The sequence below is a fragment of the Carassius auratus genome, chromosome 50 (assembly GCF_003368295.1).
Source record: "Carassius auratus strain Wakin chromosome 50, ASM336829v1, whole genome shotgun sequence".
Lineage (NCBI taxonomy): Eukaryota > Metazoa > Chordata > Actinopteri > Cypriniformes > Cyprinidae > Carassius > Carassius auratus.
Genome location: NC_039292.1, coordinates 2,246,094 through 2,271,875, shown reverse-complemented (window position 1 = coordinate 2,271,875; position 25,782 = coordinate 2,246,094). Strand labels below are relative to the sequence as shown.

The 25,782-nt window shown below is 41.2% G+C and overlaps 1 protein-coding gene and 1 pseudogene across 8 annotated transcripts in view; both read right to left on the bottom strand.

Annotated features, from left to right (window-relative positions):
- The window catches only part of LOC113066589 (neogenin-like), a 1,074,835-nt gene that overhangs the window by 116,600 nt on the left and 932,453 nt on the right, over nt 1-25,782 (bottom strand). The window lies entirely within an intron of this gene.
- LOC113066590 (zinc finger protein 609-like) overlaps nt 12,037-25,782 on the bottom strand; it is a 72,153-nt pseudogene continuing 58,407 nt past the window's right edge.

Sequence of the window (25,782 nt, the reverse complement as noted above, 5' to 3'; positions counted from 1 at the left end):
ACACACACACACGAGAGACTACACACACACACACACGAGAGACTACACACACACACGAGAGACTACACACACACACACGAGAGACTACACACACACACACGAGAGACTACACACACACACGAGAGACTACACACACACGAGAGACTACACACACACATGAGAGACTACACACACACACGAGAGACTACACACACACACGAGAGACTACACACACACACACGAGAGACTACACACACACACACGAGAGACTACACACACACACGAGAGACTACACACACACACGAGAGACTACACACACACACACACGAGAGACTACACACACACATGAGAGACTACACACACACACGAGAGACTACACACACACACGTGAGACTACACACACACACACGAGAGACTACACACACACACGAGAGACTACACACACACGAGAGACTACACACACACACACACACGAGAGACTACACACACACACGAGAGACTACACACACACACGAGAGACTACACACACACACGAGAGACTACACACACACACGAGAGACTACACACACACACGAGAGACTACACACACACGAGAGACTACACACACACATGAGAGACTACACACACACACGAGAGACTACACACACACACGAGAGACTACACACACACACACGAGAGACTACACACACACACACGAGAGACTACACACACACACGAGAGACTACACACACACACGAGAGACTACACACACACACGAGAGACTACACACACACACACGAGAGACTACACACACACACACGAGAGACTACACACACACACGAGAGACTACACACACACGAGAGACTACACACACACATGAGAGACTACACACACACACGAGAGACTACACACACACACGAGAGACTACACACACACACACGAGAGACTACACACACACACACGAGAGACTACACACACACACGAGAGACTACACACACACACGAGAGACTACACACACACACACACGAGAGACTACACACACACATGAGAGACTACACACACACACGAGAGACTACACACACACATGAGAGACTACATATATATATATAAACACAACAAGCACAGACGTGTGGGAACTGGCCGGAGATTCACTGAAGACTTATTCTGCAATAAACACACAGAGATGCTGCCAACAGCAAGCAGAACCAGTACAGGAAGTAGAATTATTATACAGGAAACCAATCGTCATCGCATCTCAAATCACACACTATTGAGTGAATGAAACTAGGACTGAATCATGCTGAAAATAACAAGGATGTTTGGAAAGTGAAGAGAGGCTTTGATTAGTCAATGGTGCACGGGACTTTTATTGTGTAATAATGCAGACGAGAGTGGCTCTTACCTGAGACTCTGTCTGGAGTGTGTGGGATCCTTCTGAGGGTCCGTCAGCTCTGTGGGGGTCACCAGATCAGCCTGATCAATGAGCTCCGTCATCATCATCTGACCACAACCAAACACAAGCACAAAATCACAAATTACACTTCACTATTCATTTGATTATTTATTGATAAACATACAACAAAACACAAAATATAACAATAATATAATGTGTTCAGTAAAAAAAAAAAAAAACAATAATAATAATAATAATGGTTAAAATACAGAATAAATTTATTTTAGTTTCATTATTTCCTTTTATTTTTCATACATATAAATAAATGTCATATTAATAAATTAAATAAATTACATTTTAAAGTAGATTTAATACATTTTATCAGAATTTTTCTTAATCTAATCTATTTTAAATTAAATATATATTATTTATACTGTATATATTTAATAGGATTTAAATTATATTATATTATATGATTTTATTCATATATCAATTTCATTAATAGATTCATTTTTTATCTTTTAATTCTACTTCAGGTATTAGAAATGTTGTTGTGTTTTTGTCATTTTTTATTCATTTTTTAAATGTCTATATTGTTTAAATAAATTGTAGTGTTAGATGTAGTTATTTTAGTACATAATGTTAAATAACATAAAAATGAGAAATGTGGCTATAAAAATATTTTTTTTCACATAATAACTTATAAATGCTTTTACTTTTAGTTTATTAAAAAAAATCCAAACCTTGATTGTAAAACATTAATATATAATAGATGTTGTACTGACTTGATTTATGACTAAATAAAAAACACATTGTATTACATAATTTTGATGTAATATAGTAAAATGAATGAAGCTAAAAACAGAATAGTAATGAAATGTCACGCATGCAAACAAACCTTAATGGACCTTAACGGCTTCATTTACTTTATGCAAAATATGATTTGGGATGAAATGTGGTCTAGTCATGTTGTTGTGAAATGAACCCACATTGCCAAAAGGTGAAACTTGTTTTCAGTAATGTCTCTTGCATCATTGGCTTTGCTCTGAAATGATTCTGTGTATGAAGGAAGTAAAGCTCCTCAGATCTCAGCTGTGTTTGGGAGTGTGGTCTTATAACGCTACAAGAACTCGCCCTGACCTCGCTCACACTTTTATTCAGATTCAGATGTTCTTGAAAGAGAAACGCTGTGGTCACAGACAGACTCGCTTTCACTAGTTCCCTGATCTGTTAGGAATGCTATCAGGAAGTTAAAACAGCTTCAAATAAAGCCTCAGTATTCTGTTTCTTTTCTTCAATTCACGCAAGCTAAATTAATCCACGGCCAACACAGGCTGATTGTACCTATACAAACACTTTCAAACAGCTTTAGCTCAGAAATTGCAAAAAAGAATTCTTGAATAATTACATAGAAAAAACTAATTCCACATCACAAAACACACGCATCAAACGCATTTAACTCAATGAAACAAGATGTTACTGCTGTAGTATTATTAGCATTATCAGTCAACGTCCTCGTGAAAGAAAACACAACTGGCTTTAACTCAGTCGTTCTAAAATAACTTACTAATGTAATCAAATAAACTCCAATCTGATATTTCATAATGTATCACAACATCAACTGTTTGTAATGATTTTCTTCAGACCTTTGTTGAATAATATTTCATTTACAGTGGATTAATCTTCAAAAGAAATATTAAACCATCAAGACTCTCCTAGACATGTTTTTTTTTTGTCAGCATTCAAAATGGGCAACAGAAATTGTCATTTTTATCTTGTATTTTAGTGGACAGATGTGTATGCACACACAAAAAATAAAGAAACACACACACACACACACACACACACACGTGTGTGAATTGTGTGAAAAGTAACTACAGTTGTTTTTGGACATGAACCATTCTTGGGGTAAATACGATGGATTTAAGTACTGAAACTACTTGTATGTAACGTGTTGTCTTCAAAAACATTTAAAAAATAAAATACATTTCTAAATTGAGAGTTTTATGTAAACAAACATTGAGAAATTCTTGTCTTTCTGATTTAATAATTCCAGCCTATCAAAGGGTTAATAACATTAGTAATTCTTAGAAATCTCCTAAAACTTGGATTCATATATTTTTTCAATTAGTATATGAAATTCTCACATGCAAAGCATTAAATAATAATTATTAATAACCAGACAGATGTTCATGAATCCGATAAAGCATCATTAAGATTGGCTTTAGAAACCACGAATCCAAGTTTCAGACGCATGAACGTATTTAGTAACAACATATGAAAGAGGACATGATCGTATTACCTTCAAACCGATCTCCAGTCCGTCACTTCATGACAGTCGAAGCGGATGTGTTTCTCCATCACTCACATATGATTATAACCATCATATGACCACACAAACACGAGCCCAGATCACCACTGTGCAACGGGAAATTGGGACTTGTTGCTCAGACCTGCGGAGACAGGGGGCGTGGCTTAGCAAACAGGCCCCGCCCCTCGACGGGTGTTCGTGCAAACCTCTAGCGTAATAGTGCTTCCTCTCTTCCGTTCTGTACTTACATCAGCTGTAAATCAGGATCAACTGCACTATATCATAAAATCATTAGACGATATTATATCATTCAATCATGGCAAACATCATTTAACAATAACACACACACACACGAGCTAGCATTGTTAAATTAGAAGTGGGCTAGTTGTCATATAGTTCTTTCCTTTTACATATTATTATTTTATGATTTCGTTTGCGTTATAAATGATTTAAGGTTTAGCTGAAAATCCAAATAGCTAGTTTCCATTGTGTCATATTGCCCCATAGTCTAGCCCACTGAATCTCTTACACAAAAAATAATAATCATAATGAACCCAAATTGAGAAATTTAGTTAAAGAAAAGTAACAACTAAGTTGTCATCCCAACTTACAGTCGGTACTGCATACACTTAATATGTGATGTGAATCAAGCATGCAGCTATCGTTCAGTGCGGTGGCATATGCATTGTACCATCTATCATAAAGCAATTATCACAGCTCGTTGCATATACTTTCAAGGCATTAATAAGCAGAATAGAGTGTTTTAGATCGACAGCAGCTCCTGTGGGTCTCATACAGTGGGATGCGTGTGTTTGGCACCAGAGGAGAGCGCGCGCCTTGAATTCTAAGGGGCCGTTCACATATCGCGCCTAAAAAGGTGTGGAAAACACTAGGCGAGCCGCTTTTTTCTTTTTTCCAAAGCGCTCGGGCAGTTGCGCCCCTGAGGCGTCTGCCTATAAGCACCCATGACGTGCTCTCTCCATGAAGACGGGGACATTTCAGCAAAGGATAAATGGATTTGCAGCACTAAAAATCGCTTGCATAAATTTAATCGCTTAAATTTATTTCAAAATGGCAATCCATATACAGCTATGAACAGCTGTTCCTTCATCTTGGCTGAGTTTTCAACGTTGTTACGGAAAAGGATGAAGCTGATTGGTTAGTTCTTGTCACATGACCCGCGGTGCGCTTGCGGCATTCAGAAAAGAGCTGTTTTTAACTCGTGCGCGTCGCGACCGCGTAGCTTCCATTATGAGCGCGCATGCCGCGCGCCTACATTGGAAATAACGAACTTTTTGCGCTCGCAAAAGACGCAATATGTGAACAGCCCCTAATGGCGCATGTGCCTCAGCATATAAAGGGACAAAACATCACAAGGGCTTCTGAAGCTCTCACACACAATCTAGACGGGTTTGGCAGTTCTTAACACTGAACAAACGTTACATTACGTTAGATTTGGCGAATATCAGCACTCATTTTCAGTACCATTGCATTCATGTTGTGCTCTTTCTTTACGAGATCGATTCTACTCCAGCGCTCACGCGGGGTTTCCATGGCAACCACCGGCGGCGCCAGGGGGGTCTTGGGGGGTCTCTCTCAAGACCCTGCAAAAAAACGCTCTGACCCCCCATTCTCTACCTGATTAATACACACACATATATATATATATATATATATATATATATATATATCCGGGATAAAGATTTTAAAAAATGTATTTTCAAACTACTCAGAATTATAATAAATAATTATTATTTCGACATTTATTCGTACACTGAACCGAGAACCGTTTCTGTCAGACGCGTCTGATTCGAGAACCGAGGAGCTGATGATACTGCGCATGTGTGATTCAGTGTGAAGCAGATTGACACAGAGTGCATCTGAACCGAACTGATTCTTTTGGTGATTGATTCTGAACTGATTCTGTGCTTATGTTATAAGCGCGGGTAAACTGAAGGCTTGGATTTAGGGCAGTCATCGATTATGACATTACATCCAGCGCAAAAGAACCGGTGAACCGTTTTTTTTTTCAAGTGGTTTATTTGATCGAATTTTCCGAAAGAACCGGTTCACTTGAGCACCTGCTCCTTTGCCCCTTAAGTGCCCTTTTGTCAAAGCAAAATTTCCTCGATTTTTTTTTTGTAATAACATAACAATTTTGTGAATGCCTGCCCACGCCCAATCATAATATTATTACAATTTATTAATAATAATTTAGCCGTAAATAAAATGACCAACATGATGACCTTTCACCTGACCGGGAAGATTCCTTGCGCTGCACGCGCATTTTTTAATTGCTAAAAGATATTTTCAACACCGTGGCAGCTGGTAAGTGGTGTTTCATTCTCAGCGAAGTGATTTTGATGTTTAATTACTTATTATTATTTATTTTACAAGAACGATGTGACGTGAGAACATGCAGATATGTTGCTGTGTGTAGCCTGTAGTGTAGAAGGAACAGTAGCCTGCTGTTTGAGGGAGAAAAGTTTCACAGGCATCGAGGGGTTTGGTCTTTTTTATGTTATTTGACAAAACTTTTATTATATTGCAGTACTTATTTATTTTTTAACACGTTGAGTGCCTTAAAAATAATAATCACAACACTAAGGCTTATTCAGATTTTCTCATTCTCTGGATTATCATAAAAAAAATAAAAACTGTTCAGAAATTAATTATATAATTATATTTTAAATGTGACGCAAATATTTTTTTTTCTACAATAGCAAGTGTGTTTACAACAGCAAGACCACTTTAGCCTGTAAACTCAATATCTCTCTGGAAATAAATGTAAAAATATCAATCAATAAAAAAAGCATAATATACCTGACATCAAAGTGCAGTGTGAAGGATATGAATAACAAATGTAGCCTGTCATTTGTTTACATTGCAAAGGTGTTCAATTTTAGACAATAAAATCTACAACAGTAATAATAATATTAATCACTGTATTCCAGTGTATCAGTTTTTTAATGTTTTGTATCAATATTTAAGGTGGACTTATTGATTAGGTGCAAGAGTAGTAGTGATGGTTAAAATAATAGATTAATGCTGAAACAGAGAAGAAAGAGCCGTCAGGTTGGGACAATTTAAGACATTTCATTTTCTAATCCCAGAGCTATTATTATTTTAAACTTAAAATTGTCTTCTCTATTGTTTCTTTTTCAAAACTGCATCAAAGCATTTGCTGCTGTATCAATACATAACCATCCATATCGATACGCAAGGAATGCATCACAATATATTGGTGTATTGATATTTTGAACAGCGCCATTTAAAGCCTTGTTCCATGTGCCCCTTTTATACTTTGAGCACCTGCCCCTCCAAAGGTCTCTGCACGGCCCTGTTCAGAGGGAGGGTCAGCCACGTTAAAAAAGTTAACCGCTTTAGTCATTTGGCGATTAATGAACCATTTAACTTCAGTGTTTTGAAATCTCACACAACAGACACTGAAGAGAAGACAATGCTGAATAAAGTCATAGTTTTTGCTATTTTTGGACCAAAATGTATTTTTGATGCAGTAATATGCAGTTATTAGCCGTGCCCACTGTATTTTTTGTTGGTTTTCATGAGACCCCCCCTTGAAATGACCAGGACCCCGCATTGCCCCCCCAATCAAAATTGTCTGGAGCCGCCACTGATGGCAACTGCTGCGGCTTTTATCCCTTCCCGCGCAAGTCACCTGATGGCGCGAAGAAAACGGCACTAACTTGTGCGTTCACACAGCCGGCGTTGAGAGCGTCAAAAATCGCCCTTGGCGCTCTGCTTACGACTCTGCAGGAAGATTCGTGAGCGCTCAGACGCTCTGAGGTAGATCGAATGATTATTTTGTATTTAAAGCAGCCGCAAAGAAAACAAGCTTGTTGATCTTGTGCAGACTAACCACAAGGAGGGTAACGTTATAAGTTAACCTCGTTAAATATTGTTGTGGACGAAGTATTAATTTCCTTTACCTAATAATGTATAAAGCACTGTAAAAATAATCTGATGCAAGTAAAAGTCTTGCATTAAAAATGCTACTAAATATAATAAAGTATAAAGATTACTTAATGTAAGTATAATCAGGGAAATTTGTTTAAAAGTAAACTGGGACTACAGTATTATTATTTATTATATCATTAGATTATTATTCCGATACTGCACATCAGCAACTCGGTGTGAACGCACAGTAATGCTGTGTTCACATCAAACGCGAATAGAGTTCGCGTCTAGCGCGTGTAGTTTGCCGCTTGAACATTTTGAATGCATTTGCGCATCTAGAGCGAAATAGACGTGCGTAGAAAGCAAAAGTTTGAAGCGAAATTGACGCGTCTGAGGCGAAATCCGCTTCTTGTGGTAGGGGCAAGTGCCAGCGTTTGTCTGTTTGCAAGATGGCTGATGTTGATCGAGCACTCGGGTCTTTTCCACTTATTCCCTGCACACGTCCTCTGAATAAATGCATTATCTTGTTAGCGAAAAGTAGCTGTAGGCTATAGGGGAAGTCGTGGCCTAATGGTTAGAGAGTCGGACTCGCAATCGAAGGGTTGTGAGTTCGAGTCTTGGGCCAGCAGGAATTGTGGGTGGGGGGAGTGCATGTACAGTGCTCTCTCCACCTTCAATACCACGACTTAGGTGCCCTTGAGCAAGGCATCGAACCCCCAACTGCTCCCCGGGCGCCGCAGCATAAATGCCTGCCCATTGCTCCGGGTGTGTGCTCACAGTGTGTGTGTGTGTTCACTGCTCTGTGTGTGTGCACTTCGGATGGGTTAAATGGAGAGCACGAATTCTGAATGGCTGAATGTCACATCACTTTAACTTTATTAGGGGGAAAATAGTTGTTAAAAAACAGCGGGAAGGCTGCGGGTCGATAAACGTGTACGTGACTCAAAAGTTAAATGTGTATTTACAACACTCTCCTCCAAGCGAGGTCCTTTTTATTCCTGAAATATGAACTTGTGTGTGATACTTGTGTCATAAAGCGCCGGTTGACTGCTCACTGAACAACATCAGTTGTTCCTCCATGTTGAATGAGTGACTCCTGAGCAGGCTCCTGATTGGTTGACGTGGCGCGAATTTACGCCAAAGTTCAAATTTTTCAACTCGGGCGGGAGACGTGAATTCGCGTCAAACACATAAATGCACAAAAGCACAATTGGCACGCAACGCGTCTATCACGCCAGACGCTCAATTCGCGGCAATGAGGTGAATTCGTGTCTTCCGCGCCGCGCTAAACACCTCATTCGCGCCTCATTTGCGCTAAACACCTCATTCGCGCCTTTGCATTGACTTAACATTGAAATCATTCGCGCCAGACGCTTTATTCGTGTTTGGTGTGAACACAGCATAAGAAGTAACGTTACCTCAGAGGCCAAAAACTGGTTTTCAAGAATTAAAACGTCTTTCCCTAGTTTAAATGATATATGATGTAAGCTGGGTTTCTACATAACTTTCCACAAGTTTTAGTTTCTTTCCCAAACAAAGTCGCTGATTATGTTTTCACGCGTGAGTGTAAAGAAGGAAACAAACAGGACTGCTGTCGACTGATGAGGTACTTGATTCATACACCATTTTTATATGGGTACTACATGTTTGCTTAATGGTTACAGAATCGAGCACATTTGGTCCTTATTAAAGGTAGACGCCATATTACATTTTATTTATACATGTACGGTACGTTTATTAGGCTATATATTGTCTTAAGATCTTATCAGAAACATGTTTGGCACACAGATACACCAAAGTATCAACAATTTAAAGGACTATTCATCTCATTCATTCTCATCAGACATTAAATAGAATTAAACAAGAATTAGCTAAATAAGAAATAGTCAAGGAACACAATTTCTTATCTCGAATCATCAGTGTGGTACAACTTGATACCGATTTATATATTTAGTTCTGAATTCGTATAGCCATTCCATTCCTGCAAACCTCTAGTGCTTCACAAACCACAACATTTAATTTTTATTTTTACTTTTTCATTTCTGATCAAAAAACAGTTTTTAATTATAATACTCATGCAGACAGATAAGACACAGATTAACAGGAGTGATTGTCTCATAAAAAGTTTTATTTTCTGCCTAAATGTACAAAGGCAAGTTACAGTATTGTATAAAAAATGTAGCAATTTACACTTTACATGAGAGATCCCTAGGAAGAGAGAGCGGGACAGAGAGAGAGAGTGATGGTTTACAAAGAGAAATATATCCAAACACAGAAATGAAGAGGTGTAAACATCTTTCTTTCAAGTACCGCTATGGGCGTTGGGTGGGTGGGGCTTAATCAGTGGGAGGGGCCTGATAAGAACAGAAAACAAAATAAAACCATTTCCCTCTTCTCTTCCCACAAGGATCGCACAGGGCAGGCTATATTAGCACCGTCTGAGACAAATATAAATGAACGTTTGAACTGTTAAAACCGGCTGTTTCATCTTTCTACAAGGAGAAAACTTGAACTAGAAAAAACAACAGCAACAACAAAAGAAGATCCATCAAAAATAAATTAAAACAAGCGCTTTTTCCTCAACAATTATGAATCAAGTCACCACACAGCTCAGGTTTACTGGCTAAACGTGTGAAGACAGAACAACTAAAAGAGAGGTTATTACTATATATATATATATATATATATATATATATATATATATCTCTTTCGAACGCTGATCTGAGACCAGTGCTGCAATATTGATTCGTTACTGCTTAGGGTTTAGGTAAAGAAATCTGATCCTAAATCTCTATAAAAAGTTTTCAATCTCCACAGAGAGGTACAAATAAAGATTCTTAAAGAGATCTCTCCCACAGCGAAATAAAACCAATGCATTGTGCCATTAGGCCTCATTAGCATGAGCATTAGTTAAAATCAGATTAGGGGTTTTTGGTGGCATTGAAACTAATGCTCACTTATAAATTAAATTTATTCATCCTGAAGACTTGCTGTTTTTGTTTTACTAGTCATGTCACGACAGAGATGAAAAACATGTTTAACATGTGGAAAAAGCCACCTCTTCACTACAAACAAATTAGGTTAAGTGATGTCTTCTTCCTTGTGCCGTTCAGTAATCGAGTTTGAATACAGCCGAGAGCGATGAACATGCAAGGATGATTTAAAATGCTCAGATTTCAACAATGCTCTCCTGAGAGTTTCAGATTCACACAATAACTGCATGATGACGGACTTGAAAAACTAGCACCGGACTCGTGTTGTCACTTCTTCTGATATGTGAACGCGCCATTGCTTATGTGGTTCGCGGAGGTGTTGACTAAAAATCCTGACGTCTTATTAAAATTGACTTTCAGTGAACACAAAAAATTTGCTTCTAAACAGCTTCAAAGCAGAGTGGGACCAAGTAGACATTGAAGAGGAGGGTTAGAAAAAGTAGTAAAAAAACAAAAACACTTCCAATATAAAGCCGTTGTACCAGTTAAACATTGATATTAATGTCAACAATGGTAGAAAAAAGGCTAACAGAAGAAAAAAAGAGAAAGAAATAGTAAGAAAATCCGATAGCATCCAACAACCTGTTTTTAAAATAATTCCTTTGTACAATATATACAGAAAGCACATAGTGAGGGAGAAAAGGAAGGACGCCTGCTTGTGTCGCATTGCTCTCTGTTTGGATTAATGCTTTTACCGAGTGCTGGATCATACCACGCAGACGTACAGAAGAAGTGAGGGAACATTTTCCAGGTCTTCCTCGTTTCATGCTCCGTGAGTCTGGATCGGAGGACAGACCCAAAGTAGAAGTCGTCTAGAAGCTGGATGCTGGCTCTAAGCCTCTTTTGAGGTTATCTCACTCGGATCGCTCTAAGCCTTTAAGGTTTGCTCCTTTTTGGACTTCACGCATGAAGTCTGGCATGAGATTCCCAAGCAGCAAAGTATCCGTGTGTGAAGCTTCAGTTCTTGACCAGACACACAGGTCAGTAGAGACTGGTAACTTCACACATATCGTGTCCCAAACGGCCATCTAGAGCCTGGGAGAAGCAGATAGCCTTGTGTCCAAAAATTATAACGGTCAATTCAGACTGGAAAACAATCGATGAATCCGGTCTGGAAGCCAAAGTTCCTGGCTTTTGCGGCACTTCATGTCTAAGAGCTGCCACTGCCAATCTTCAATCGGCAACACAGAAAATAATCCAAAATATCAGAGGCCCATCTAACTGTAACTAAAAATCAGGTCACTGTTGAACTGACCAATTCAAAGCAAACCGAAGCAGTTGCCTTTTCAAGAACAAAACGTTTGCCACAAATGCGGAGTGACTGAGTGAAAGCAATTTGTTCATCATCCAAAACATAAATATGAACAATAAAGACAGGGAAGTGGGTTGAAAAATGCCTCTAGGACAAAGAATGGTCTACTCTCAAGTATGTTGGCGATGGCTTTGCAATGGTAACATGAACGTGAATTCACTGCCCTAAAGAAAACCAAGCCTTATCCACTTGCATAGTCCACAAATAGATTAGAAGATGAAGATGCTGGAATCCTTCAGGAAAAAACCAAACATCAACAACCTCGGTAATCCTCGTGGCTTTAGAGCAGCAGTCCAGAACAGTAGCACTCCATGTAGTGACATCCAGAATGTCTTTGCATCCAGGTTCATTCAAGATTTCCCAAACTCTGTAGGTCCAGCTTGCACATCGAATGATGTCTCTGCAGACAGATGGTGCTCCTCTCTCCTGAGTATTTAGCCAGCAGCACAGAGAGGGAGGTGTACAGATGTGTGCTTCCTGAGGTGGAGCTCGGCGTTTACGTAGTAGCCTCAGCATCCACTTTCTCCTCTCTGACTGAATTGGTCAAAGATGCCAGAAAGTCAGGGGAAAAGAACCATAAAGAAATCAGGAACATCATTGAACTGATGTCATAAGCTCCACATCACATCCTCATGTGAACCAGTCACATGTCTGCAGAAAAACAGCCAGTCACTTCTCCCTAGAATGGGAATGAGAATAAAATGGATTAATATTTTCATGTCTTCATGTATTTTTCAGTTTTAATAATTTAAGTAAACAGTAGATTCATGTACTGTATATACTTCTTTAAATGTGACTAAACAGTATGAAAAGGCGAAGAAGAAATAAGAGATTTTTGACCACTAGAGGACACCAAAGACTGTAACCACAGGAAGTCAAAGAGAATGTCACGATGTATCAATATTATTTTGTTAGCAATATACAATTATCTTGTGTTGTGAATATTGTGATGATTTTAATATGCTTTTTATTGGCCATTAAGTTTCTAAACACCATGGGAACAGCCTAGTTATACATCCACTTCTTGTGCCAGGGATTGTGTGTGTGTGTGTGTGTGTGTGTGTGTGAGTTAGGAGGTTCAGTTCATTTCTGCAGCTCAGTTCTTTCAAACGGCCCAGTTTAAAGATTAAACACACGAAATAATTCACCTAAATTAGCATTTTTTGCATGCTTTAAAATACTTTAGCAAATACATATTTACCAAATATGCATATGGTAAATATGATTGTTTTTCACTATGCATGGCCCATAAAACATCCTAATGTAATTCTTCGAGTTTAATGAAAGTGAAAAATGCAAAAATTTTATAATTGTTTGAAAAATGAATTTACTACAATTTGCTTTAAATACTTTTTAACCAATAGTTTTCCCTTTTAAACCATTTAAGGGCAAATACAAAAACACTAAGATATTTAAAAAGCGTGCAAATGACTCGGGCTGTCCTACAATGTATAAAGTAAAATCCTTGTGCTTGTAGATAAAGATGAACCATCTTACCATTCTCACCTCCGTGCTGGGGGGTAAAGTGAAGGGGCAGAGGCTTGCTGACTGGCAACAATGGCTGAAGAGGAGATACCTGTGAGATGGGGAAACACCTTACTTTTTAAAACAGGAAGTGAGTCATGGATACGTAACATTTTCGGAACATCCCTTTGTGTTAAACTAGACTAAGCTATTTGTATTGCTCACCTGTAGCATAGGAGAGGTCGAACTGTCCTGGGAGTAGTGGATAGCTTAAGTGATGGTGGGAAGGCATGATCCTCTGAGAGGGCGAAGATCTCGGACGATCACCATCTCTTTCCCGCTCACTCCCACTTCTGTCTCTTTCATGGGGCGTCTTTTCACCCACCGTGGGTGATTTGCTCTTGTATTGACTAGCATGCTGATGCAGGATGTCAAGCGCTTTAGACTCAGATGCAGACTTGCCGCTCACTGTAGGACTGGCACGAGCCTTCTCACCCTCCTCTCCGGGTGGCATCTTACAGCCATATGGAGAAAAAGAGTACCCCGGTGACAGGTACGACCCTAGAAACAGGGTGAAATTAATAGTGACCCTTTAAATGTAAACATTCTGGTTGAAGGTAAAATTAAATGTTTCCTAAGGTGGAGTGAAACAAAAAGATAGTTCAAAGTACTTACCAGGGTAATTCTGCATCATGACAGGCATCCCCCTGTATCCCGGATGGCTGGGGTCATAACCCTGGCCGTAGGGGTATCCATGCATGTAAGACATATATGACTGATGCTGCGGCAGATGTGAAGAAAACTGCATATGTGCTCTGGGATCTTTGCTGAAGACTCTATGCTCCTCTGAGGCCGATGAAGTCCGTGGCTCTGCCCCTTCCTTGCTTTCCTCTTTAGAGGGAGCGTCTTTAGGACGCGGCCTTTCGTCTTTGCCTTTCCGGTCTCTTTCGCGATCTCTGTCCCGCTCTCTGTCCCTTTCTCGTTCACGATCCCGCTCTCTCTCTTCCTTCCACCTCTCCTCATCGATCTGTTTCTGAGCATCGGGGTACTTGCTGGCGTAAACGTAGGGCCACAGGCGAGAGTCTGGCTCCTGAAAAGGAAAGTGGACTTTGAAATACCCATTATGAAAGAAAGATAAGTGCGTTTTGCAGTTCTCAAGAAATCCATAAAGGTTAAAACGGAGATGAAAATGAATCAACATCTGTATTGTAGAAAGAAACAAAAAGAATGTTTAAGCAATGCTCGAGGTATATTAAGCTTAATACCTGTCTGTACATGTACATTGCCTGCTCCATAGCCGATCTCCCAGACTCAAGGCTTGGTTTCTGCTCATCCTTCGCATGATGCCCTGCTTCACTTAGCTTCATTTTCAACCCCTCACCTGGCTGGTTGTGTCCCCTTGCCATCTTCTCCTTTGGGGATAATGACTGACTTGCCAGGCTCCAAGGGATCTTTGGGCTTGCCCTGTGGGGATGGTTTTCCCAAGTCTGAGAGGCTTGGTGCTTTCGACAAGGTAGGAGGAACTGAAGCTTTCTGCTTCCATTCTTCTGACTTCATGGATGCTTCCCTATCCTTCTGAGCAGCCTCTGATTTCTTCTCTGTGGCACGATGCTGTTCAGCTACTTGCCGCTGTCTGTCCTCACACTGCTGCCTGTAAGCTGGGTTTGTGTTCATCAGGTGGTTATGGTAGGCCTGATCAGGTGAATAGCCGTAGGGAGGAACATAAGCATACTGATTGTAATAGAGGGGCTGCATGAACATGTTAGACCGCTGCTGAATGACTGAAGGCTGCTGTGGCTGTTGAGTGGATGCACCTGTGTCTGGCTTTCGATCTTCAGGTGGCTCCGATTTGCCCTTGTCATTCCCTGGTTCTAGGTCTTCCTCTTTTTTCACCTTCACTGCACCATCTTGCAATGATGTGACCGTGTTAGAGACTCCTGGACTGGGGTTTGGGTTGCTATAATTGGGTGAGTAGTACGTTTCATAACTTGGGAAATAAGAAGAATCTTTGTTTGGTGGTTGGGATGGGAACAGGGATTTCTTGGCACCTTCCCGACCTGCCTGATCTTCAGACTTGACCTTCACACCTTCCACTTTGCCCTCTCCATCTTCCCCTGCATCAGAGATGTCTGAGTACGCTGGGCTGTTGGTCTTCACAGAAGAGCTATCTGCCCCATTTTGTGTAACCACATGAAGTGGAGTGAGAGGTTGTGCCATCCCCCCACTTTCTATCCGACTGGCAACACCAATAGATGGACTGGGAGAATTGTCCGAAAAGCTGTAGATTTTGTCTGCCTCTGCTTTAATGCTGGCTAGACGACTTTGATGTGGATCTGTGGATCCATTTAACAGTCCATCACTCTTGCTGCCTTGGTCTGAGCTCTCAGAATATGGGCTCTTGCCTTCTTCAGGTTTCCCTCCTTTCCCAGGGGTTTTTGGACTGTCTCCTTCCTTACCGCCCTCCTTCTTTTTCTTATCTTTCTTTTTCTTGTCCTTAGAGCTTCCCAAGGCTGGGTTCATTGAGGGATCTCCCATTACTGCAGGTTTGGGTTGAATGTTTTTTATTTGGGGACTCTTGCTAATGGACTGGACCACAGAGCCTACACTGGAGGAGGAGCCAGAATTGGGGGCAGGGAAGCCAGAGGTTGGTAAGGCGTACAGTTGCTGTGGAGGTAAAGAAGGAACCAGGGGCCTTGCTGACTTCGTTGCCTTTTGCGCAAGTTTTTCTGCCTTGGTACCACTGCCAGACTTCTTCGCTTTGTCCAAGCCTCTTTTATCATCAATGCCATCATTGCTTGTCTCATCTGTAAGACATGGGCCATCTTCACAACCATCCATGGGCACACCAGAGTCATGCTCAGCCTCTGGTTTCTTTTTACCAGGCTGCTTGGAGCTGAACTTTCCTGATGATGGTGATGGACTCTGGGCATCAAATCCTCTGCCTTTGGGGGTGATTGACCGTGCAGGAGATGCACAGCCCTTCTGAGAAATGGATGCACCATTGCAACTCCCTGGCTCTGGGTGCAAAGTGGAGTCCTCACCATACTCACTATCACCATCTATGTCCAGCTTGATGTCATCATCATTGTGTGCACGAGCCTGGTGATACTTCAGGCCATTAATGTGCTTGTACTTCTTGTTGCAGTTGGGATGGGGGCAGTCAATGAGCACTGGTGAGGGGCAGCTGCGATCCAAAGAGGGAGGCAAGGATTCAGCTTTGATGTTGGAGAGGGGAAGAACAGTATGAGGTATTCCACTGTTTGAATTGGTGCGCATACGTTTGCTACCCTTAGTGTCCTCTGAACTGGAATTGGGTTCCATGTCTGAGGCAGGTTTGTTCTTGCGTTTGTTAGCAGATGAAGGACTAGCTTTTACATCCTCAGTGTTGCTGTTTGGTGGTGTCCGCTGCTCAGAGGAATTCTGACTGCCCCGTCGCCCTTTGCTGTTGGATGCGGCTCGAGTCTTGCTATTGTTGCTGCCTTTGTTATCAGAGGAGTTGCTGTTCTCATTGACTGGTGTATTGCTATTGGGCCTCATTCTTTTACCCCGACCACGGCCATTTCTCATCTCCAGGTCACTTGTGGGTGATTCACAGAACCTGAGGAAGAAAAAAGAAAACAATTCACTTCAATATGAAAAATAATTCTTCCACTGACATTACATTCAGAATCATCAGTGAAATAAACAAGCACTGTCCACTTTCTGCCTAAAACTCTGTGCTGCAGATATTCTCTCGGATGAGAGATGGTCTCTCTTGTAAATCAGAATCTCCATTTGGATGCTATAAGTGCTTCTCCAGTGGGCCCTTGAGAGCCAGCAACGTGCTGTGCGTTTTTATCCACTTGTTATCCCTGATTTCAACAGCAACACTTGTTCTGATGAATTGCATGCAGTGCCACACTGCTGCAGGATTAAGCCAGGCTGACCTGGCTGCTGATTAGATGCAGTGTGATAACATCCTCCAACTGATGATAAGGCACACAATCAGAGGCGAGAGCAACCAGAGAGCTCCATCAAAGCACAGGCATTAAACCGTAGTAAAACAAAAGCCCCCAGTCCACAGAACAAACCTGAGATTTCTAAGGACCAGCAGAATGTCAAGATATATATCATAGGCTGATATGTAATGTTAAGAGATTTTTAACCTGCTAACCTGACCTAATATAATAGACATAATTTTGTGTCTTTGGAAAGAATACCCTTTGGGCTTTGCTTTTTATCAACCAGATTTGATCATGCTCAAAAACATTAAAAGTAATTGATACTGAAGTGCCTTGAATTGTTTTTTTACCATACTTAAATATTTGTTTACTTGATATAAAAATACATGTATCAGTCCTGGAGCAATCTAGAAAAGTAATGGGTTGAAAGCCACATGTCTCATGAGTTTCTATTTCAAATCTGAATAAGATATCACGACAAATGAGACTCCTGCAAATATTTTTATGAGACTATGTCTACACGACAGCGATCTGTCGTCGATGCTTTAGGTTTAGATCTTTATAATGAAATATAGTTTGTCAAGATTAAATTTGGCCCGTTTCATTTAATCTATTCGTAAACACTGACACGTGCAAGTTGAGGGGTGTTGAGGACGCCCGCGTCAGGGTGCAGGTTAACAGGGATTAAAACTGTCAGTCAAACAGGAATGTGCTTTTTCATCAACTGAGGGTATTTCCTGGGGGTTAGAGGGAACTAGATATGGGCTGTTTTTCAATTGTTGGTTACACAAGTCTCAAGGCATGATTTTTAGGTGGCGCATCAAGTCACTGTGTAGATTTCTGCAAGAATTCACCCCCCCCCCCCCATCAACTAACACTGTCACTTCAGACTAATTGAGATGTCCATCCTAAGATTCAGATCTGTCAATGGAGGCTTCTGCATTGGTGATACTTAAAAGTAAAAGTAGCTCTGACTGGAGAGCAAAGATACTGAAGAAACACTGCACTGCATCAGCTTCACCAACACTCTCCTCAGGGACTAATGCTGTGTTAGTAATGTTTGCCTGAAGCCTCCTGCAGCCAGCAGATAAAGTGCACCATGAAAATACAGCCTTTTCTGGAACATTACGATTAGAAATTACAAGCTACCTCCCGAGGCAGAGTCTCTTAAATGTAAACAGCTTTATGCACAGCTAATTATTTGTGCCATGCAGTGCTGGTATCTGACCTTGGGCAGGATACAGCATGAAAGAGAGTTGGAGTGTCTATACTGTAAACAAAAAATATATATTTGCAAGGTCAAAAATATGCCTCCTTCGGACCTTAAAACACTATTATTGCCTCAAGCTATATTAGTCTCAATCTGTTGTTTCTAAGCATTAGGACCCAATAGAATCGTAACTGAAATGCTGGTCTGTGAGGGACTACTGCTGCTTTCGATCAATGCAAGGAGAAGAAAAGAAAAAGGGAGTTGGGAGAAATCAATTCCTTCATAATGTTGCATTTCAAAAAGAGTGTGTCAGCAGGGGGGCGTTTTGAGACATTGCCCTCCAAGGTTTCCTTCATTACTGCAATGGAAGCACAAAAAAAGCCCAGAGGAGATGACGAGAGGGTCTATCAGGAGTATGTAGCAGGCAGAATTTACAGATTTATTATATCAAAGGATTTTCTTTACAGTGAATTTCTTTGGCAAAACGGTGTCACATATTCTAATAGACACTGGTTTCATAGCAAACGGAACATAAGCATTTGTAAATTAGGTTGAATTTACAGTACAGGCTTACCGTGGGGGTGCCCAGTCATGTCGAGTGCAGTCTAAAAGTGTGCCCACATACGTCTTGTTCCTCCAGGTAACATTTACAACCAGCATACCTGCAAAAAAAAAAAAAAAACATTAATAAAGGAAATAAGACTTCAGCTACTGAAACACTGTATGGAGTGATGGTGTCTTTTACTGGAGCTGAACGAATGCAACCTTTAGCAAACTACCAACAGATCACCAGGACTAGACAAAGCTAAAGCTGAGATCATCTCAAGTCAAAGATCGTTGGGGATGCAATGCCCATGTACACAATTTAATCATTAGTTCTTGATCTACATGAGTGAGAGATGGCAATAAAGATAAATGTGTGCTTGTTGGCACAAGTATACTGCGTATAAACATATACATCTAGAACACCTCCTGTATAAAGACAACAGGAACGGCAGGGTGCACAAAAAGCTGTTAGTATGCAAGAGAAGGATAGCGAGAGGCAAAGGGGGGGTGGTTACTGGTCAGCCCATGTCCTTCATCTGACATTTCTGCAGTATGCTGGGACTCTATATGTGTTTTGTGTGTGTTTTGGACTGGAATCAGTCCTGAAAGCTTCATCCACATCCAGGATTCCCAGACCTGTCAACTTCAATCTCGGCTTCCTGCACGTTGTGTGCCATCTGCTTGACATTAAGCACAACAAAATCCAGACATTGATAGGTAACAGAGTACCAAAAGAGTGACATCAAATTAGTCTACACTGACTGAACCTCATCTGTTAACACCAGGTGGCAGCAGCTATCATTTTTAAGGATGTATTATCAGGAAACATCAATTTGCCTGGAAGACGCAACTCCTCAGCCACCCACAATGCAATTCCACTGAACACAACAATCAAGAAACTGACCTTCCTAAATGCCACACAAAATTGATCTATGATTTTGAGGACCGTCTCTGTAACCTCTCATTATGACTGACAAAGCACGAGATATCTGTTGGATTTCAAGCTGCAAGGCGTTATTCGCAATGGGGCATTAATTGCCTGCTTCTAAAACAGCTTATCAAGAGGTGGCAGGCAATAAAAATTTCACACTGCAGTCAACTGCAAAGGGAGACAAAAACCCTCCATGTGTTTAGTTCTGCCTTTCACACTGCGTTTCCTTGACAACTGGCAACTGTGAGCAGCCACTGCAACGGCGCTCATTCCATCTCAATGACACAAGTGGGGAAACTGAGCAGAATACTCAAATCACGTCTCAGAATGGGAAATATCGATAATTGGCCTTTTGTACAAGATTGAAAAAAAATACCACTACATCTGCTAACAATTAGCATGACATCAGCAGTTGCTGGAATGGCGATTGTTACCACTGAAACACCAACGATGGTGGAGCAAGGTGAAATGCACAGTACCAATCTTCCAATTCAGTGTCATTCCATGTGGTATAATTCACTGTCATTCTCTGAAACGTAGAATACCATTTCTAATGGCACGCAGCACTTAATTCTGGCACCCTATAAAAAGAAAGCTGTAATTGTAACCCTGTCTGATTCTTTCCGTTTCAAAGCCTCATTAAAACACACTCAAACAATCCAACAGGCTGGGAAACGGGAGTGTACTCACTTCCAGAAATAATAAAGAGTATTATGACACAGGTGTGCCACACAGCCAAAGGGAAAACACTGCAAAGTACAGAGAATGTGTGTGTAGCTCACCTTCCCTGCCAGTGACCTCTACGTGTCTGCAAGTCTCTTGACGAAACCTGAGCACAAGACGTCAGCTTTGAAGACATTTGCACCCTTGCACCGGAGACCTTTACTACAGACTACTTTAGTTTTTATAAGCAGAGAGTCTGCGGTATCACTGCAGGTGTGGCTGCAAACTCTCCCGCATGGCTCGTATTTCCACAGTAGACCTGACCTGTTCAGACCGATGGCTTCCTAGTGTTCACCAAACACAAACGGTCTTCCCAGCAAACCTAGAACGTTCCCTCAATGTTAGCATTTGGTTCCATTTTTGTTATTTTTCTGGGAACCAAAATGTGTTTTACGAAATTCCTATAGGTTTTTTTTTTTCTTGTAATAAACGTTTTCAATGTTGCAGGAATGTGTCTTGTGTCTTTCTGTTTTAATAACCTAAGAATCTGACATTTCCAGAATGTTCTGAAAACCCAAACTCTGCATGCTACACCATGAAAACGAAGCCTTTAAACAAACAAGAAACATCAAACAAAACTAGTCTTAAACCAACAATCCCTCACTTCACAGTGCTATGAACATAGCATAGTAAAACCCTCCCCACACCCCATGTCTTCAATCATCTGTAATTAGTCACAGATAACCTGAAAATCATCTTGGCGTTCTCACAGGTTTGGTCGTAAACAGATTAAGACAGCGCTCCTAATTGTGAAGATTAAGGCAAGTGAGGCGCTGAGAACAGGGGGTTGGAGGGCTGTTTGAACTGGCTACAAACAATGAGACATAAAACCCAACCTTGTTTCCATCTGCTCATGAAGCAGCCATTTATTCACTCTCGAAAGCCGCCCAATCATTAACCAAGCTGTAACTCTCTCCCTCTCTCTGGGGAAGGAAGCCTCAGGCAGTTGGTTCCACTTATCTGGTGAATTCTTTCAACGTTACACATTTCCCTCCTCTCTATGCCAGTTAAATCTTATGCAATCTGCAATTCTGCAAATGGTTGTCTGCACAGATTGACAAACAAAAATACATATCCTAATGCCACTCGGTTGGCAACAAACCAAAGCTCTAAGCAGAGCACTCGCTCCAAAGCACACAAGAGTTAAATCAGACTCTTTTAGCTGATTCGACGTGACAGATTCACTGCAGCCATTGACATGTTAAAGTACCATGCCATTGTTTGTTGATTTGGCAAGAGCTTGCCCAAACTTTCGCTGTACATCCCAGTGAAATTTTAAGAGGATGAATCATTACGAGTCTATGGATCACAGAAATGTGATGCTTAAAAAGCACTTGCTTCATTGTGCTCGTCTTGGCTGTTTTTCCCACTCGCTGTGCGGGGCTCTCAATGGCTGTTTTGCATACCTCTGTGCTGCCTAGCTGCCAAGAGAAGCAAATTGGTGTACCAGACAAGTCCAAACTAAGATCGCAGGCACATTTTCAAGGCCAAGAGAAGAACTTGCTGTCTCACAGAGTTAAGAAATAGACACTAAAAAGCCCTGAATGATTGACGCTAGTCGACTAAGGGCTCTTGTTTGTTTGGTTTCAATTTTGTTTGAAGGCCAGGTAGCACTAAGCTACATTACATGAAAATAACATTGGGAAACTGATAGCTTAAAAAGACTGGGTGTCGATGTGCAAAAACAAGACCCCTTATACCACACCTAAAGAATACCAAGATCAAATGGATAAAAAAAAACATTCCTTGAAGAGAAAAAAAACAACATGCTGAATTCAGTGACTAAAAGTACTTTCTTTGGGTCAACCCATCACAGAACCTTGGCAGTGACTGGAAGAATGGAAATTTGATCCCACAAACCCCTTCACCCAAAGAACAGTTCACTTGTCATCTTATATCCCATTTCCACACAGTGCCCTTGTCTCCAAACAAAAAAGGGGTCATCACCATTGCTTTAGGCCCCTTATTTCAACCTTCCCCCAGTAGCCCCATCAAAGAGTATCCTATTGGCAACAAAGAACTGACAAGCCCAAAAAAGAAAAGGGGGGAGTATAGGGGCCCTCACCGCCTGAGTCACCAGTCTAATTTCTTCCGCAAAGAGTTTCATTATTGGGCAAGCATGGTTCCTGTAATCTGCCCCAGTGTCCCGCTGGGTGTGGGGAGGGGGCGAGACCTCAGATCCACCGGCATTGACCCAGCACCTCCTTTCCCATTCTCTTTTAACTCGTCATTCCCCGCAGCCCCTCTTTTCACTGTCTGAAGGTCAAATGGAGAGAAAGAGGGTGGAAAAGGGCATCAGTGTGACCAGGTGAGACAAAGGCAGGTTAACAAGTCACTCGTGAGTGCCCAAGCTCACGGAGAGTCTGTATTCGAGGGTGTTTCAGAAGTTACTGTGTCAGATTAATTTGGGATTAGACCCATTTTTTTTTGCAAAGGGTCAAAGACAAAGAGATCAGAAGCAAGAGGCTGTTAAACAGGATACAGAATATAGAGACAGAAGAATATATATTAGACCCTGGAGAACAAAACCTTAAGTGTCTTAAGTGTCAATGTTTCGAAATTGAGATTTTAACATCGTCTGAAAGCTGAATAAATAAGCTTTCCATTGATGTATGGTTTATTAGGATCTGAAAAATATTTGGCCGAGATACAACCCATACAATGTTTGTTTAGGCTATTGCTAAAAATATACCCCACCAACTTAAGACTGGTTTTGTACTTTATTTTCAATATTCATATGACATGATCATTAAACCACTTAAGAAATATATAATAAAGGAAATCCTGAATCGAAAATAAGCTCATGCTAATAAAAGACAAACACAAATTTCCCAGTTGGACATGTTTTTGCAAGAGACTATTGCAATCATCTTAAAAAGAACTGAGAACAGAATTGGTTGTCAAAGACCTGATTTTTTATGAGGCTGTGATCCTTGTGTTTGCTCGGGTGGCTGCCTCTGCTGATTATCTGGGTCACATGACCGAGGTGAGCGGGTCTCCTGAGAGAGGAGAGGGGAGGAGAGAGAAGGGGCCCTTCCTTTGTAATATCCATACTAGTGATTTGGCACAGCTGAGTAACTTGTGCTCAGCAGAGGGGTGAGAACATCCCCTTCCCCCAAGACATCCATCCTCAGCACTTCTTCCCAGTGGATGATGAAGGGTTGCCATGTGGTAATTATAAACCCTTGAGTAAAGCGGGAGGATGGTATCCTGAGAGTGCAAGGCACACAACACAACTTTTCATTCAAACCTGGAAAATAAACCCAATGAATCCATGTTCCCAGGCGATATCTGCCAATACGCTTTCATATTACAGAAGAGAGCTCCGAGGAACTAATGTCAACACTGTTGAGGTCCTTCTTAGCTAGGATGTCTTCATCCGTTTCAGATTTTCAGCTTGCAAAAGCCAGAAGAGAAATGAGAGTGAGAACGAGCTGCATCTGGTCATTGTTGTCCAAATACTGACAGCTTGCCAAGTGCTTACAGGAACCGAGAAAGCTAGCCGGATCCCCGCTGCCAAATGTAAGAGCTGTTAGACGAAGAGGAGAAAGACTTTGATGGAAGATCTGAGGAAGAAAAGAAGAGACGAAAAGGGAAGTGTGGAACAAAAGCAGAGCAAGGCCTAACTGAAGCTTGACCACAAACAGAGAGAGAAAAAGACAGGCTAGATCTGGCATTCTGTATGCGCTTGGCTTGGGAAGGTCCGTCTGACTGACAGAGAAAAGAAAGAGACAAGAGAGACCAAGAAAAGGAATGAATACCACACTCTCCAGGGCAAACATGACAGCCCAACAGGGCTCTTTGTGCATTTTCCAGACCAGCTTGCCTGAGCTGACATCCACATGTCAAGTGTCTGTCTTAATTACATTCCTTCGGAAAAGGGGACAATAGCTACGACACTAGACTTCTGCTCTGGATTTGGACAACTCCAGCGTGTTTATGACAGACACGGCGGTTGGAGAGGTGGAAACGTGCCACCAAGAGAAAAGCTTTTAGACAGCTCCAAGGACCTCCTCACGGCAGAGTAAACAACCTCTAACTGTTTGGAAAGGTCTGGCTGTTCTCCAGAGCTAAGTCTGTCTCATCTCCTTCACCATTTTCCTTTAAAGACTTGTTTCACAATCACTTTTATTTCTGGAAAAGACAAAGGATTTGTGGTTGAAGCTTATTTGAACACCAGAACATCATGTTTTGAAGATGCTGAACACAGGAATGGTTATGGCCATCTCACAATAAAAAGAGAACTTGCTCAAAGATGCTGGCACAAAAGGACAGCAAGGGCCTGGTATGCGTGTGTAGAGGTTTGCCTCCAGGTCTCAGGAATCTGAATAACTCCGACCTGGCAAACACTGCGCTAGTTTTGGCAAAGCCAAGGAAGAGTCGCGCCAGCCCACCACAGGGATGTTTTTCTGGCAAGGACCTCCAGGATCCATAAAGCACTGGAGGATTTAAGGCTGACATTTGGGAGTGTCAGCAGGTGGGGTCGACAAGAGACCAGACTCCTGGCGCACAAATGCATGTTGTTAAACTGCTCTTGCACAATGTCACTTTCTATGAGCCTCTTGCTTTCCTTGCCAGATCTACGGTCTCATCTCCGTGAACCTCCCGTTAGTCGCTCTGGTCACAGGCTGATGGAGGAGGGTCTGGGTTGCCAGCCCAGGAGGAAGGCGATCGTGATCCGCATGGCTCCCCCAAAGGTCAGTGTTTGGTAGTGAATTTACAACGCAAAGAGGTTCTATAGCCTTAAGGTGCAAATGAAAATGACTTTAATTAAAAAGAATGCAATGTTTTGGATGAGAATCATACACATATGCAGAATATGCCATGCATCAGTGATGCAGAAACTAGCCAGCAGTGCAAGTAAATTTCTATTAGCTGGGGTGATGTTTTCTGATTGCCAACACCTACAACTACAAGACCTGTCCATTTTCACCACAGAAGCCATTACTGATCCTTGCCAAATCAGTTATCGTTGGGAAAAAACTAAATAAAAGCTATAATTATCAGGTATAAAAATATACATTTTTTATTTATTTTGATAAAACATTAGTCAATGCATTGTAACCAAACAAGAAGAATAAC